Below are 17,757 nucleotides of genomic sequence, written 5' to 3' on the forward strand. Positions count from 1 at the left end.
CTGAGTCAGGTGCTGGCTGCACTTTTAATTTTTGGAGAGCTCTGTAGTTTTTCACAGTGACTGTTATGTGCTTTTCCCCATAAGACAATTCTCTCTACAACCTTTATTGTTTAAAGCATTGTTGCTTTGTGGCTCGTTCAATAGTTAGATACCAGTCTCTCCTCTAGCTAAGACGTAGTTGGAACATTTACCCCAAAGGAAGAAAATTAGAAGGAATAAGGAAGCAAAGAGAGCAGATGGATATCTAACCTTAAATGACAGAAAGGCACTATTACAAAGTAGAACAATTCATTGCGATGCAGTCTTGATCTTGCTTTATCCCGTGCTGCCCTCTTGTAACAGCTATTGTTCAGAAGATAGGTAGGAAGAATATTTTTAAATGATATTATAGCTTCTTTATTTAAATATTAACACACTGATGACTCTTAAGAAAGGTTTTAAGTCCAGGTGAAAGCCACAAAGCTCAGAGGGGCCAGGTGACTTGCCAGGAACTGTATCTAAAGTGAGTGGAATGGCCAGAATTCTTACTATTCTTCTTCAATAACCAATGTTTCTTCTATTTTACCCAGATATCTCTGGATGTGGAAAATTATTAATCAATAACTATGTTATATGCTATACAAATTCTGGAGAATAGCCCTTAGGCTTAATACTTCTTTGAATTACGATATCTCCTTCTAGAGAGACAATCAATGGGCTAATAATTCTCTCTGAGCAGTTTGAACATTTAACAACCATCTAAAGTCTATCTCTTTTGAGTGAAAGCATCCCATTAGCAATTTTGTGTTCACTTCACTCTGTCTAGCAATGCAGCCCTCTTCTTCAGGTCTCCAGTCATTGGATATGGCATAGTCACTTATACTTATTTTCAAAACCACCTTCAAAGCAGATATACCTCTCTTTACAAGTGGAGGAACAAGTTAGGATTTTAATAATTTATCAAAGTATACATCATCAGTGAATGTCATGATTGATATTTTTTCCTATAGCCGAATTTCAACTCCCAGTGACTTCTGCCCATCTCACAGTGTATTTCAAATTCAATTCCTTTGCCATGAAATAAAGAGCCTGGGTCAAATAATCCTCCAGCTCCTTCTGCTTTACAAATCTCACTATGAGGCAATGAGAGTCTTCTTTATATCACCTATGTATGACCACAACACAAGAATAAAGCAGGACAGTTAAATTTCTACCTGCCTGTGTTAGCTCCTCATTCCTGGAATTCTTGACACCAGTATTTTATCTGAGTGTGATTTCAATCAATTGATTAAAACCATTTTTTCCATGTAAAGTAGTTCAATTGGCCAGAGGAAGGCACAGATTTAATTTCTAATGCTAAAATAGTGCTGCTGGATTAATTTTCACTAACCAGAAAATATACCTTCATCTTTCAATAGCCTCACTCATATTTCTTTTATTAATTCAATATGGAGTTCATAGCACCGTGCCTTTTATGACTATTAATTCACAACTAGTCATCTTAAGTTTCAGGTGAAACTTCCTGCTAAAAGTTCCCCATTAAAAATCTGTAAAATATGACCCATGATTTTGTGCCTTGAAAATTCATCAGCAAAACTACAACTCTATAATTCATGATTAAGTGTTTGCAACTTCCATGTCTGACGGTGCATATTTCAAGTAGGTTTTCAATAAAGGGGATACAAATGTTTCCAAATTAATTTTTGGCTTTGTGTTTTAAGCTGTGCCATTTATGTGATATTTTTATTACTATCTAATAAATTAGAAGCAATTCATTCATCAATAAGTAAAATTCCATTGAAAAGTGATGCGAATTGGAAAGTGAAATTTATAGAAGATAACAAGAGACACTTAGGTATCTAATTTTGCAAGACAGTTTAGGAAATTATGCATAAATGCTTGTTGTGGTTCCTCACATGGCCTCTGTGACATGCTCCTCAAATCCTAGTAGATGCAAAATCCCTCCAAATAATTACATCTTTAAAAGCTTCATTTCCTAATCTGAAGAATATAATTATAGTTTTAGTATTTATTCAACCATCAGTATATATATCAGTTTAAATGCACTCCGAGTATATTCTGAGAGGTAATACTTAAAATCTTTATTAAATCAGTCAGCCAGTGCTAACCTATCAACAACTAGACTCCAGGCAGTGATTTGGGTAAAGCAAAGGGTCATAAAGAGAACTGTGTTTAAAGTAAGACATCACAATGATTGGAGCTCCTCTAGAAGATCTAAAGGAGAATAAAATTAAATGTAAGAAGTCTGTAAAGTAGAATTCTAGGCGAAAGAAGATAAATGTGATGATATTGAAGCAAAGAAAGCAAGGAGTACCTAGAAGATGGAAAAAATTAGAAGTTTAAAAAAAGTATTACGTTGACATGCAGGGAGAAAGTGATAGGGTTTTGTGACTCTGGGATTTTTGTTTCTAAATATACAAGCAAGAATCTAATTTAACCCAATTTGGTTTTCAAATGATCTCTTGTATATGTTCATTGTATGTGGTGATTGCTCTCCTAAATGCATTTTCATAAAAGTATGTCACAAACGTTAATCATGTCTTCCCTCTCTTTTCCCCATTTCCTGCTATCCCTTTTCATTTTATAGTTTAGCATCTAGTTTAGTTTCAAGCAACACATACATACACACAAATACTGTTTAATGTCTCTCCATTAAACCTAGGAACCACAAAGAAATACGAACATGAAATATTTGTCTGAGTTGGGTTCATTTGCAATTCTGTCAATTTTCTTTGAATGACATCATTTCTGTCTTTCTGTATTTATGCTAATCATTGCTTGATGGACACCTAAGCTGATGGCTAAGCTTTGCTATTGTGATTGATGCTGTAATAAAGATGAATATATGAATATATAAGTAACTCTGATATGTTTATTTATAATCCTTAGAATATTTACACAAAATGATATAGCTGAATCATATGATTATTCTATTTTCACTGTTTTGGAGAACCTCCCTGTTGACTTCTATAGTAGCTAAACCACTTCATGATCTGGCCTGTTAATCTCTCCAGCATTGTTCTTTATGTTCAAGATTGTTTTTGTTATCTGGGAAATTTGGAAACTTCTCATATTTCTATTAAGAATGATAGAGGAATTTTTATTGACTCAGTAAATAGTGTCTGGTAAAATGCTCATTTTCCACAAGGCTAATTGTACTTATCCATTGTATAGGTATCCTCATTGCCTTAGCTAGGCTTTATTTCACATTTTATATTCTTCGAGGCTGTTTTAAATGGCACTGTGCTCATAATCACCTTCTCTGCATGCTTGTTATTGTGTAAGAAAAACTCCCGATCTTCACAATTATATTCCATATCATATCACATTGCTGACACTGTTTATTATTTCTAGAAGTTCTCTGTTAAGAATTTTGGGGATCTACCATATATAGTTTCATGTAATCTGAAAATAGAAGTCATTTGATTTCTTTTTCTGTTTTCTTCTTTAATTTCCTTTTCTTGCATATTGTTCCATCTAAACCTTTGAGTACAATGTTTGAGTAATTGCTGTATATCCATTCTTAGTAGGGACTGAAAGTGTACAGTGAGTGCTATTCTTCTATAAAAAATGGAATTACATCATTTGTAGAAAAACAGATGAGATGGGAAACTATCATGTTAGGCAAATTATGCCACCTTTTGAATAATAGCTATTCTCACAAGATTTTATGTATATATAATAATATATAATGTATATATGAATACATACATATGCATGGATAACATGTTTGTATCCATTCATACTCATCGAATGCTTACTTTGATGTGGACAATTTGCTTCAACTGATTTCCATGATCATTCATGTTGTTAACTGTTGTTCATTTACATGGTGATGTTATATTTGTGTCTCCTACTTTGAGAAATGTTAAGGAGTTAGGCCTCATCCTAATCTTTCAATTCATTGGTTTATCATGATTTATTGGAGTTTAAGATATATTTGGAATATTGATTCCTTGCCATGTGCGTGCACTCACATAAAAGACACATGTGAGTTTTGAATAAAATAGAACAATGTGTTTCCAATGGCTTTGACAAACATACTGAGCATTATCTATTGTTTTTTTTCCTTCTCCTTTGGTATAGACTTGCAACTTTACTCTCAGTTAAACTACCACACTCTTTTGTCCATTTCCCCTTCCATAGCATATACATCTTACTGTCTTCCTTTCTCCATCCCTGACTGCACACCATCATTATCCTTTCCAGATATCTTCAATTACTCCTGATTATCTTCTCAAATCCAAACACTCAGAACTAAGATACATATATTGGACAGAACATTATGGTCTTTGTTTTTCTGGGTTGGAATTAACTTCCTTAGAATAACATTACCTAGTCCTATCAATTTACCTGTAAATTTATGTTTTTCGTTACAACTCAATAGAATTTTATGATGTATTTACAGCATATTTTATTATTTGTTCTTCAGTAGAAGGAGATTTAAGTTGTTTTGATTCTCCAGTTATTGTAAATACAGTGCCAATGTACACGGGTGTGAAAGTCTATGGGGAGTAGGTATGTATCCCAATTATGCAATAGTGGCACTTCTATGTTGGGGATAACCAATAGAAATCTAATTGGACTTTAAAGAGATGATAAATAGGAGGAAATTTATGTCTGGTAATGTAAACCTAGCCAATTACTATGGCTGGTGAGTCATGAACCCTAAAGGGAAACCTACAACTTTCACTTTATTAAACCAGGTTAATTTGCTAACTGCATTGTAAATACAGCCACAGAGAAGCATAGCTCTCACCCATCATCAAAGAAGCCTCATTTATGGATATATGGAGTCAATTGCAGAAAGCAATAAGTAAAGTGCCAACAACAACTGACTATGGACTGTCTAATCCTGATTGATATATTGACATCCCAAAGACGTAAGGCTCAAGGAACATTGCAAAAGTGGGTTGGGAAGATTTTAAGAGCCAGAGGACCATGATAACTGCTCTAACACAATGTATTTTATACAGGACATAGAAACTGAACCCATTTAAATAATATATATATATATATATATATATGTTCCTAAATAACATCTAATAACACCAGTTGATGTGTTGTTAACATGGATGGGAGAAATTCCACAAGTCTCACCCTGAGAAGAACTATAGCCAATCAATGGATGCTGAGATAGAGAATTTGTCTTCTGTGGTTAGGGACAGAATCACTGATGGGATATTCAATACTAAGTGATCATCCCTAAACACAGATTTGTATGAATAACACCGAACAGACTAACTAGATTGCGTATATAACAACAATAGTTAAAAATAAGCATTCGTAATTTTGGAGGGACTGGACTAGACACAGGGGGATTAGCATGGAGGAGAGTGGATAGAAATAATGTGGATGAATATATATATATATCAAAGAAATTTAAGTTAAAAATTATAATCAAAGCAGAAAAGAAAAATGATTTTAAACTGTTGCAAGTATCCCATTCTTCGGTACCCTCCCTGAGTACTAACAAGTTCAAAAAAGGTTAAGGGAGGAAACAGGTAAGTAGGTTAAAGGAGATGACCACCAAGGCTAATGATTTACATTTAATTCCCTGGCTACATTGTAGAAGGAGAGAGCTGACTACCTATCATAAGTTAAGCCCCTCACCTCACAGCATGCGCCGTGGTACAATTATTCCTGTTCCACACACAAAAAATGCATAGATGTCATTTTAAAAATTCTTAAAAGTACAATACAAAAGGACATATGCCTTTAATAGGAATGTTTGGGAGGCAGAGACAGGTGGATATCTACTAGTACAATGCCAACCTGATCTGTAGTAAGAGTTTCAGGCCAGCTCTGCTAATTAGTGAGATTTTATGTCAAAAAATAAATGAATAATGCATTGAAAAAGAATTAGGGTTCATGTCTGCTGACAATTCTGTGGTTGCTAGCTTTTAAAATTGTCATTTAGCAGACTAGCCATGCTATTCACTATTGTTAACTATCTATAGATCTTCTTGAAAATGCTTTTGATAAATCCTTTGCAGACATTGATTGTCTTTGGTAGAATCTTTGCTTTGATGCTGAAAATGATTTTTACACAATTTGTAAGGGGCCTCACACTATAGTTATCATGCTAATATCCAAACTGTTGTCTGGTAAGTACCTTAAGTTAAGGACCCCAACTCAACCTACATTGAAATTAGCCTAGCTTCTTTCAAAACAAATCAGTCCCTAGAGAACAAATTCTGGCTCCAGTAGTTTGAATCGGAAGTGCCAACTGGTTTCAGAAGAGTTCTCTAGAAACTCACATGGTCATTTCTGAAACACCATAGTGCATCGCTGTATTCACCAGACATCAATAGACCACTTGAAAGTTAAAGTCTGGTGGAAGGAAATTAATTGGTATTTTAATGTTCACATAGTGAGTCTACTATCCAGATTTCAGTATGAATGCCAGACAGCTAATGCTTAGCCCAGCTCCCTCACTCCATGCCCTATAATTGCTCCAGAAGGCTCTCTGTTATTGTGAACACAGCAACTAAAGCAAATCTTAAGAATTCCTGTGTATTGGAGCCAGACATCCCTGTAATTATAAAGTCTCTGCTTTCTAACCACAGTGGTTATGAGATTTATGAGGCTCATCGAGAAAGAGGCTGCATTTTAGAATACTGCCATACTCTGTCTGGACTAAAAAATTAATGGCACAAGAAACTCTCTGAAAGACGAGAAGTAATGGCAACACTCCAAGTTTCCATAATCGCTCTGGTATTTAGTGCTCTGAGATAGGAGAGAAGGTTTCTCCAATGTATCATTCTGCTAAAACAAAAGGAGTGCTTGCAAGGAAAGAGGAACCTCGGGGTGTTCTTAATGAGAAGTTGAAAAAAGAGCTTAATATAGTCAATGGAGATGAAAAAGAAGCTGCTAGAGTTAGCTCTTAATTTGTAAGGCTTAAACGGATATACTGAGATATACAGTAAAAGCAGAGGCCTTCAGTCATCACAGTGTTTGAAAAAGATAATTGTGCAAGGATATGTGGGACTCTGAAAATCAAAGGTAAGTTAATGTTTACTATTCTTAAGTTATAAAGGTTCCCAGTCTTTTAAGAATAATATCCAGTGGCTTTTAAAAGTAGTAACGCGATATCCATGCCTCATTTATGCTTTATGCTGGTCTTCCGTAGAGGCTAATTTACTGCCCAATGCTAAGTTAAAGAACTCCATATTGACAAGATAAATGTGTTCCTAAATGTTGGCCAGAATGGTAGCTCTGGCTCCAAGTACTTGGAAATAAGAGGATCAGTACAAGTTCAAGAATAACCTGCACTACATATTGAGATCCAGGCTAGACTGACTAAAGAGTGAAACCCTGTTTCAATCAACAAAATAGCTTAAGAATTTACAAAACATGTCCCTAATACCATTGATGAAGATATATTTTCTCTGAAGGAAATGTCTTAAGGAAGGAACATAAACACTTTGGTCTCTGAGATGCAGAAAGGACAAGGTACAGGTGACATATTGTCTTTAAGACTAGGGAGCAGATAATAAATGCTCTTAGAAGATAACTTAAAATTGTTCCATGTTTAAAAGTTCTATATCTTTTTTTGAGTTAGTGAGCTACTCATTTAACATCAATAACTTGAAAATGATATGATTTCATTAACATAAACATCACTTAATTTATTCCTTAAATCTACATTTCTGTTACAATGCAGCAGAGGTAATGGCTTCAAACATGCCTTCAACCCCTATGGTTTCATTTACCCTCAGCCACTGTCTACCACTATTTTTAATATATTAATATACTTTTAAAGGAAAACTTTGTTGAGAGGGCCTATGACACAGAAAACACAGAATCACATACATTTCTTTATTTATTAAACATATTATTTTAACTGCTATGTTTTATTATTTTATCTCAAAGTATAGAAATTATAAATTAAATTTTCTTATAGGTGTATGTATAAAAATTTTGAATGCATACATATATACATGCATACATATATTATACGAAAGTGATAAAAATAGTAGAAATAGAAAATGACACATATGATCATGTAGAATATTTAATTCTCTATGTTTTATTGAGACAAAAGCTATTGTTACAGAAAACTTGTGAAGGATAGGAAGAGACTCTGACAGGAATGTTCCCTTCAAATTTCCTGCACAATGAATGACCATACTCAAAAATCCAAACATGTAACATATTAAAGGTTATATTCTAGCAAATTTTTCCTAGTATTTAGTATATATACACACTATTTTATAGAAATAAAAATGAAACCAATATCTATATATTCATTCAGCAGAATCAATAGAACTCAATTTATTTTGTATTCGCCTTGGGAAGTCTACAAAGTTTCAATATAATGATAGAATTTTTTATTATTTTTTAGTACTAATTTTCGTATGTTTGAGTGTCTTGCCTGAGTGTATTTTGTCACCTATGCACATGCCTGTACTTAAGCAAACAATAAGAGGGTGAGGGATTTGGAGTGACAGATAATTGAAAGCTGCTGTGTGGGTGCTGGGTATTGAACTCTGGTCCATAAGAGCGGTCAGTGCTCTTAACTCCTGGCTATCTCTTCAGGACCTACTGCTGCAGTCTTACCCTGATTTTTTAAAAAAATAATTTCTCTGCTGTCAAGCATTTTATTAAAAAACATGATTCGTTGTACATGACTTCAGTTCACACTAATAAGCGTGTGTTTACACTTACGGTGATTCCTAACATGCTGCTTTAATTAAACCTCATATTAAATCAAACCACGTGTAGTGAGGATGAAATAAACCACTTTATTTTATCACATTGAGCTACAAAGGTAATCACACAGCATGCATTTTGTAATGGGAAATTTATTTGAAACCTCTTACATTGAGAAGTTAAGGCTTTCAAACATTTTAGAGATTTAGATATACTTGTTTATTCAAAATCCACAGTCCCATAGGGCACCCCAAGCATCACATGAATTTCTAGACAGAGAAGTCACAGGTACTTGGTAGTCATTGTCCTGGGCAGACAGCCTTAGCTGGATAAACAAACCCAGGCTGACTCTAGTGACTCACATTGAACCACAAACAAATTTTTGAAGCTGATCACCAGTCAATAAGATGTTGCCTTTCCCCTGAAAGTCAGCTTTGTCTGACTCCTGTATTCTCATTTCCTTGTCTACCGACAAAATGTCAAATCTTGTTTATGTTTTGTGGTGGTTTGAATAAGAATGGCTTCCATAGGCATATATATTTGAATGTGTAGTCACCAGGGAGTGGAACTCCTTGATAAGATTAGAAGGATTAGGAGGTGTGGCCTTCTGTCACTGTGGTCACTGAAGATAGACCAAGTTTCAAAAAGGCCATATCAGACCTATAGTCAGCCTCTCTCTCTCTCTCTCTCTCTCTCTCTCTCTCTCTCTCTCTCTCTCTCTCTCTCTCTCGCTGTCATAACTCTCCTCACAACACTGCATAATAAAACATTAAACTTCACTTGGATTTCAACTTGTTTCTAATTTCTGTTACCACTAAAATACCTACACAATTAGCAGTATGGCCAATCCATGTTCTGGTGAATAGCAACCTGAAACATGGTTAATACATGAGCTTTACTAAGACTTGTCCTCTAAATTGTTGCATACCAAGAAACTGAAGCAAGGACCAAATGTGCATAATATTCATGGGTAGATAGAAACATTTGATATATTTCTCTTTCTTAAATATTGATATATTTCTCTTTCTTAAAGGCTGCTTCTACTAGGATTGAAGTTCCAGACTATGAAATTGTCATGAAGATATAACCCCACTCTAAAGTCACCTATGCAGGAACAGCAGCTAGAAAAGTGAAATTCAGGACATAACTGAATCCAGCACATGAGTCTGTATTATAACCACATGACCTCAGCAGAAATCCACATAACACTAATTACCAAAAATGATTACTAGAATATTTGTATAAAACTCACTTCCAAAAATGACTATTGGTCAGACTAATAGAATCTGTGTGAGTGGAGGTATGAATAGAGTCTGCCATTTAAGCCACTTGTAATCTCATTTCTAGCAAGCAGTAAATCTGTTTCAGAAAGAGAGCTACCTACAGTCCCTGGCAAGACCTCACGTACTATCCTGGTGGAACTAGGTTCAATTTCCATTAATTGAGAAAGGCCTAAGGACACAAATCTATTCAAATTCCTCATCTTCTTAACTTTCATTCCCTTATCAGTGCCCAGTACTTTAATTAATATTCATGAGTTTATGGGCTATGCCCAATCTCCTTAATCACTGGGAACAACATTTCCAGTAAATTGTGTGTTTTCCACGGTGCTCCTGCTGATCCTGGCACCCAAAAGCGACACTACTCCCTCATGATAGTATATTCTTTTTGGCACAGCTGTAATCAACCAAAAGTGATCACCTATAAACTGTAGTTTCAAGGTTAGGTGGAGATATTTTTTTTCACTATCCTTAAAAAATGTAGCTTAAATTCAAGTCATATTCTCTAAATGATTTGAACATTCCCTGTGTGGCACCTTAAGATGAATACAAACGCCTCTCGCTTTTGCAAGTAGGACTGTAGATCTGTGAATGACAGGTGTCTTCCCTAGAATTATACTATATCTTTTAATTCAACCAAGTCTTTTTGCAAATATGACTGTTTGAGGATTCTGTAGGATCTTAGTGATCTGCACCAATAGTATCTTTTTAAGAATTTCATTAAATTGAGATTTCATTTTAATTTACAGATTACTCTACCATCTTTTCCTGCATTGAAAAGCCAAAGCATTGACAATTCTTGCTCTAATCTCATTGAAAATTTGACCACCCTCTGAGAATGTTAATGAAGACTGATAGCAGTGTCATTCCCAGCTGTATCCTCTAAGTTCAAAGATGCACATCGGGTTCTGACAATCTTAGGGAAACACATGCAAAAGGTAAATTCATTCTCAAGACTACATCTGCAAAGACTTACCAAAACTAACCAGGATCTTCATTTACAGCACACCTGTATCTAACGTCACTATGGAGAGTGTGTTGGTTCCCACCATATCTAACTTTTCATAGTGCCAGGAATATGAAGGATACCACGATGCTATAAATAACTCTTAGCTGCTCAAAGCCCCCTGGGTTATATGACCAGAAATACAGTGTGGAAATTTCAGACCATGGGCTGCTGTTTGTGATTCCTGTATCATGTAATTCAATACTGTTTTTATTTCTTCCTATGGATTGATACGTTTAATTAAAACGACACTAATGAGACATAACTGGTATACAAAGAACTGTATATATTCAATCTGTACTTCTTGATGCGTCAGGACGCAGGTAAAACTTTCCAACTTTATCAACACTGTGAAGGGAATAGATTCAAGATCAAATAATGGTTTTCTTGTGCTGCTCTTTTTATTCTTTAAAAAAATATAATCCATTGCATACTAAAGAAATATCAATTAAAGCTGGGCTTGGGGATACATACTTATATTTACAATATTCAGAAGACTGAAGCAAAAGAATCAAGGGTCCAGCCTGGGCTACATAATGAATTCCAGGCCAGCAAGGGCTATATGGGAATGTACTGTTTCAAGAAAAAAAAGGCAGTATAAATTATTTATTTTAAAGCAACCATTATTTTATTATACATTTATCTTTCCTTTAGGAGGTCAAGTAAAATCCCTGCATTTCTTTTTTTTTTGTATTTTACATTTTTATTTTTTATTTTTTTAAATTTATTTAATACTTAATAATAATTCTTTGGTTTCTGGGCAAACATCCCCCTCCCCGCTCCCCTTCCTTATGGGTGTTCCCCTCCTAACCCTCCCCCCATTGCCGCCCTCCCCCCACCAGTCTAGTTCACTAGGGGTTCAGTCTTAGCAGGACCCAGGGCTTCCCCTTCCACTGGTGCTCTTACTAGGATATCCATTGCTACCTATGAGGTCAGAGTCCAGGGTCAGTCCATGTATAGTCTTTAGGTAGTGGCTTAGTCCCTGGAAGCTCTGGTTGCTTGGCATTGTTGTTTATATGGGGTCTCGAGCCCCTTCAAGCTCTTCCAGTTCTTTCTCTGATTCCTTCAACGGGGGTCCTATTCTCAGTTCAGTGGTTTGCTGCTGGCATTCGCCTCTGTATTTGCTGTATTCTGGCTGTGTCTCTCAGGAGCGATCTACATCCGGCTCCTGTCGGTCTGCACTTCTTTGCTTCATCCATCTTGTCTAATTGGGTGGCTGTATATGTATGGGCCACATGTGGGGCAGGCTCTGAAGGGGTGTTCCTTTAGTCTCTGTTTTAATCTTTGCCTCTCCCTTCCCTGCCAAGGGTATTCTTGTTCCCCTTTTAGAGAAGGAGTGAAGCATTCACATTTTGATCATCCGTCTTGAGTTTCATTTGTTCTAAGCATCTAGGGTAATTCAAGTATTTGGGCTAATAGCCACTTATCAGTGAGTGCATACCATGTATGTCTTTCTGTGATTGGGTTAGCTCACTCAGGATGATATTTTCCAGTTCCAACCATTTGCCTATGAATTTCATAAAGCCGTTGTTTTTGATAGCTGAGTAATATTCCATTGTGTAGATGTACCACATTTTCTGTATCCATTCCTCTGTTGAAGGGCATCTGGGTTCTTTCCAGCTTCTGGCTATTATAAATAAGGCTGCGATGAACATAGTGGAGCACGTGTCTCTTTTATATGTTGGGGCATCTTTTGGGTATATGCCCAAGAGAGGTATAGCTGGATCCTCAGGCAGTTCAATGTCCAATTTTCTGAGGAACCTCCAGACTGATTTCCAGAATGGTTGTACCAGTTTGCAATCCCACCAACAATGGAGGAGTGTTCCTCTTTCTCTGCATCCTCGCCAGCATCTGCTGTCACCTGAGTTTTTGATCTTAGCCATTCTCACTGGTGTGAGGTGAAATCTCAGGGTTGTTTTGATTTGCATTTCCCTTATGACTAAAGATGTTGAACATTTCTTTAGGTGTTTCTCAGCCATTTGGCATTCCTCAGCTGTGAATTCTTTGTTTAGCTCTGAACCCCATTTTTAATAGGGTTATTTGTCTCCCTGCGGTCTAACTTCTTGAGTTCTTTGTATATTTTGGATATAAGGCCTCTATCTGTTGTAGGATTGGTAAAGATCTTTTCCCAATCTGTTGGTTGCCGTTTTGTCCTAACCACAGTGTCCTTTGCCTTACAGAAGCTTTGCAGTTTTATGAGATCCCATTTGTCGATTCTTGATCTTAGAGCATAAGCCATTGGTGTTTTGTTCAGGAAATTTTTTTCCAGTGCCCATGTGTTCCAGATGCTTCCCTAGTTTTTCTTCTATTAGTTTGAGTGTATCAGGTTTGATGTGGAGGTCCTTGATCCACTTGGACTTAAGCTTTGTACAGGGTGATAAGCATGGATCAATCTGCAATGCAAAAAAGCAAAACCAAACAAAACAAAACAAAACAAGACAAAATAACAAAACAAAACAAACAAACAAAAAAAAACAACCAAGGTCCATTGTTATATTTCTAGTGCTTTGTGGCTTTAGATGGGTTTAGTCTAAGACATCCATATTACTGAATGCTAATGTTCTCTTTTAACATCAGACAAGCTATCCATCAATTGCTGGGTATACATTTCCTTGTGAAAAAAATACAGTCGCTAAAATCATTATTTTTCTTTTTAGTTATCTTTTAATTAGCATGAAATAATTTCATTATGCCATTTTCATACGTACTTTATTCTAATGGATCTGCTTCTTTGAAATCCTATTTTTCAACACTTCTCTAACAATTTCCCTTTACTTTGTTTTCTTTTAATGTGTATTCTATTATTCACCTCACTGAAAATTTATTCTTTTTAACCTTCTTATTAGCAATACTAATATAGACACACACACATATACACATACACATACACACATACACACACACACAAACACACACAAACGCACACAAACACACACACCACATACAAATTTCAAAGATGAACAGAAATTAAAATATTGGATTTGCATGTAAAAGGAAATATATTTAGTCATTTTGGCTTTAATTTATTTCACTTATTCTAATGACTTCCACTTCTATCCATTAATGTCTAAAAATCATAATTTTAATTTTCTTTATGGCTTACTTAAATTTCATTGAAGTATGTCCAACTGGTTTTTATTATTCATTTTTACTAATTGCTGTTAATTTGATATTGAATATATCTTCACTATGTTTGTTGATGAATATCTAGGTAACATCAATATCTTGACTATTGAGAAGAATGCAACAATAAAAATGTCCAAATATGGGACTGTAGAAATGAGAAGTTGAGAGCACTGGCTTTTCTTCAGAGGTCCTGAGTTCATTTCCCAGCAACCCCTTATAATGGGACCTGATGGCCTCTTCAGGCATGCAGATATCTATATCTATATCTATATCTATATCTATATCTGTATCTGTATCTGTATCTGTATCTGTATCTGTATCTGTATCTGTATCTGTATCTATATCTATATCTATATATCTATCTATCTCTATCTCTATCTCTATCTCTATATCTATATCTATATCTATATCTATCTATACATAGATAGATATAGATATGAGATGGTATAAATTTTATAAAATATATATAATCTTTTAAAATGTACAAATGTATCTGTAATAAAACACATAGTCCTTTGGGATATATCCAGAAGTTATATATCTGTGATATGCTTCTTGAACCTCAGTATTTTATTTTATTATTAATCTTTTTATGTCTCAATTGTGTTTTTTGTTTTCATTTAATTATAAAAATTTTTAAGTTTCATTGTTGTTACATTTTTTTAATCAGTAGTAAGACTTGCTGTTTTTCCTATGTTGACAATTTTGGCTACAGTTTGGTTAGTCATTTAAAAGAACATTTTTGGTGTGTTTTTAATTTTTAATTTTTTTAATTTTTTATTTTTTTTAGTGTGAAAGCCTCTAGGCTGGATGCCACAGTAGATATACCAATTTACCTTGCCACTGCAATGTAGGATAATTGCTTTTTCTACACATCTTGGCTCACACTATTCATTGTTGTTTCTATTATTAATTAAATTTGATTTTATAATTTCATGTATGTATATAAAACACCCTAGTTACTGTTACCACACATCCTCTTGTCTCTCTCTCTGAACTCTGTCAATCCCTCCTTCTCTCTATTCATAGCTCGCCCCGTTCATATCATTTGATTTTGTTTTGAGAACAAATGCATTTAACAAGGACCGACTGAGATGACACAGGTATGGGATCACCTAATGGTACCTGGAAGGTTGCCAATAGTTGGGCAACTGAAAACAGTGACAACCTTGTTTAAATGTAGTCAGTAATTCAGCAGTGGTATGGACCCGTGGATTTATGACTGGAGTAAGACAGAATCTCAAAGTTTATTATAGGTTTTTCTTTTCAAAAAATATTTTATTAATTCTTTGAGAATTCTATGCAATGTATTTGAATATGTTCTTCCCACTTCCCCCAACTCCTCCTATAATCATTTCTTATGTCCTTCGTTTACTACTAAACTAACATTGAGGGTTTTTTTTTTTTGTCTTTTTTTTTTCTTGAGTCAACTTTGTGTTTCAACTTAGTCTTGGGAGTGAGGCCTGCCCTGGAGTGTAGTTTAGAAGCTGTCACATCATTAAAAGAAATTTACTTTCCCTCCCTTAGCAGCTATAAATTTCCTATAGCTCCTCAGCTAGTGGGATTTTTGTACTTGTTTTTGCTTAGCCATGCTGGAGTTTTTGTCTTACTTGGGTTTGCATAGGCCTTGTGTATGCTGTCACAGTCACTATGACTTTACATTTGTAACTGTTGTCTCAAGAAACACTGTTTCTGTGATTGTTGCTTTAATGCTTTTAAAAAATGCTTACCAGAGTTTCTTAAGTGAAAAAGCTTCAAAATGGAGGCTCAGTTAACTAACATGTTGAGAGAGAGAGAAAGAGAGAGAGAGAGAGAGAGAGAGAGAGAGAGAGAATGAATATCAATGGCTTCTCCCAACAGGCTTACAAACTTTGTCCACTCCTAGCTGCTCTGGGTGCAGCCCTTGATGTTGTCCACCATCTCCAGCTCTAATAATCGTTCCCCCACCTTGGAAGGAGGGGTATGATATAAATGTCCAATTTGGGACTGACCACACCATTGTCATTTAGTCTATGTAATAGTATTTGTTAGGTACCATCCACTGCAAAGAGAATCTTCTCTGATTACCATTTAATTGGTGTATTGATCTATGATTATAGCACCAAATCATTAAGAGTCATTTAAATACTACACCCATTTAATAGAATAATGACATACATAGGGCCTGTGATCTCCCTAGCCACTGGTTCTTGGTTTCTTAACATTACCAGTTCCATCTAATTAGAGTGGCTTTAAATCCATTCCAAAAGCATTTAGTTATTCCCACAATATTCATGCCACTAATGTACTATCCGGTCAGTCATTGTTGCACCTCTATTGTTGACAGCCCAGTTAAGAGTAAAGATTTCTTTTCTCCTCCAGTATCGTGCATGCGAGCACCTTTCTGCACCATGGAACTAACCTGTAAACGATGATGCCAGATGGGTACCAAGTTTATTTCTTCATCTTCTGTTACCCCAGTGTGTCCTGTTTTAGCAATAAAGTTTTAGCATCAAGTTTTGGAGGATAGCCAAGAGTACTGACAATAGCCTGCTCCATAATCCCCATTAACCCTTTAGACCTCTGCAATCTATGTATGTTCCCTTGATATTCCTCCATTAAACATTACTAAATCCCCACTCTCTGTGGACAATCCAAAGAGAACACACAAATCTGAAGATTTAAAATTACCTTCCACAGATGAAAGAAAACATGCTGACATTAAACTGTGTGTCTGGGTTACCTCAGATAGCTTGTTCATAGTTCCATCCATTTACATGCAAATTTCATGATTTTACCTTTTTTGCATGTATTTTTATGTTTTAATTTAAACATAATTAAGTTATTTCCTATTACTTTTATGCCATCTACTTCTTCTATGTACCCCTCTACTCATTCTTTCCCAAATCCATGACCTCATTTTGTTTATTATTATTGTTGTGCATGTGTGTGCGTATGTGTGTGTATGTGTGTGTGTGTGTATGTGTGTATGCGTATCTGTGTGTGTTTATGTGTGTGTATGTGTGGGCATGTCTGTGTGTGTGTGTGTGTGTGTGTGTGTGTGTGTGTGTCTGTACAATCTGCTTAGTTTATTTAGTGTTAGTGTTACACATGAATTTTATTTCAGGGCTCACTATTTAGAATTGAATAACCAATGTGGGGGCTCATCCATAGGGATCATTAAATGTTGAGCAATATTTCATTGTATAAATGTGCCGCATTTTCACCTTCTAACTTTACACTTTATTCATTTTTAAGGATGTTTAATATTTTAATGAATATTTACTGGTTATTTATGTTTCTTCTTTTGAGAACAGTTTATTAAGTTCATTAACCTATTCATTGAGTAGAAGATTTGTCATGGTGGTATTTAATTTTTGCAGTTCTCTTTGAATCAATCTATTCACATAAGAACTAGAGTCCCAAGGGAACATCATTAGTCTCTTCTTAGCATGACGGCTAAGCAACTTATCACTTTTTTCCTATGCTGCAACTACCTGCATTATAGGTGTTATAGTAATGGTTATACTGTAAAATTTTATAGAAAAGCATAACATATGTTAACAATTACCATGTATCCACATAGTTTGAGATTTAGAAAATACTACAGAACAATTTGTTAGATATGAATCCCAAAGATGTGCTATCTCCATAAAATAACAAGTGTGATTCGTAAATTTTATTTCTTTTCCTCTTATCTCACAAAAATAC

The sequence above is a fragment of the Rattus norvegicus genome, chromosome 9 (assembly GCF_036323735.1).
Source record: "Rattus norvegicus strain BN/NHsdMcwi chromosome 9, GRCr8, whole genome shotgun sequence".
Lineage (NCBI taxonomy): Eukaryota > Metazoa > Chordata > Mammalia > Rodentia > Muridae > Rattus > Rattus norvegicus.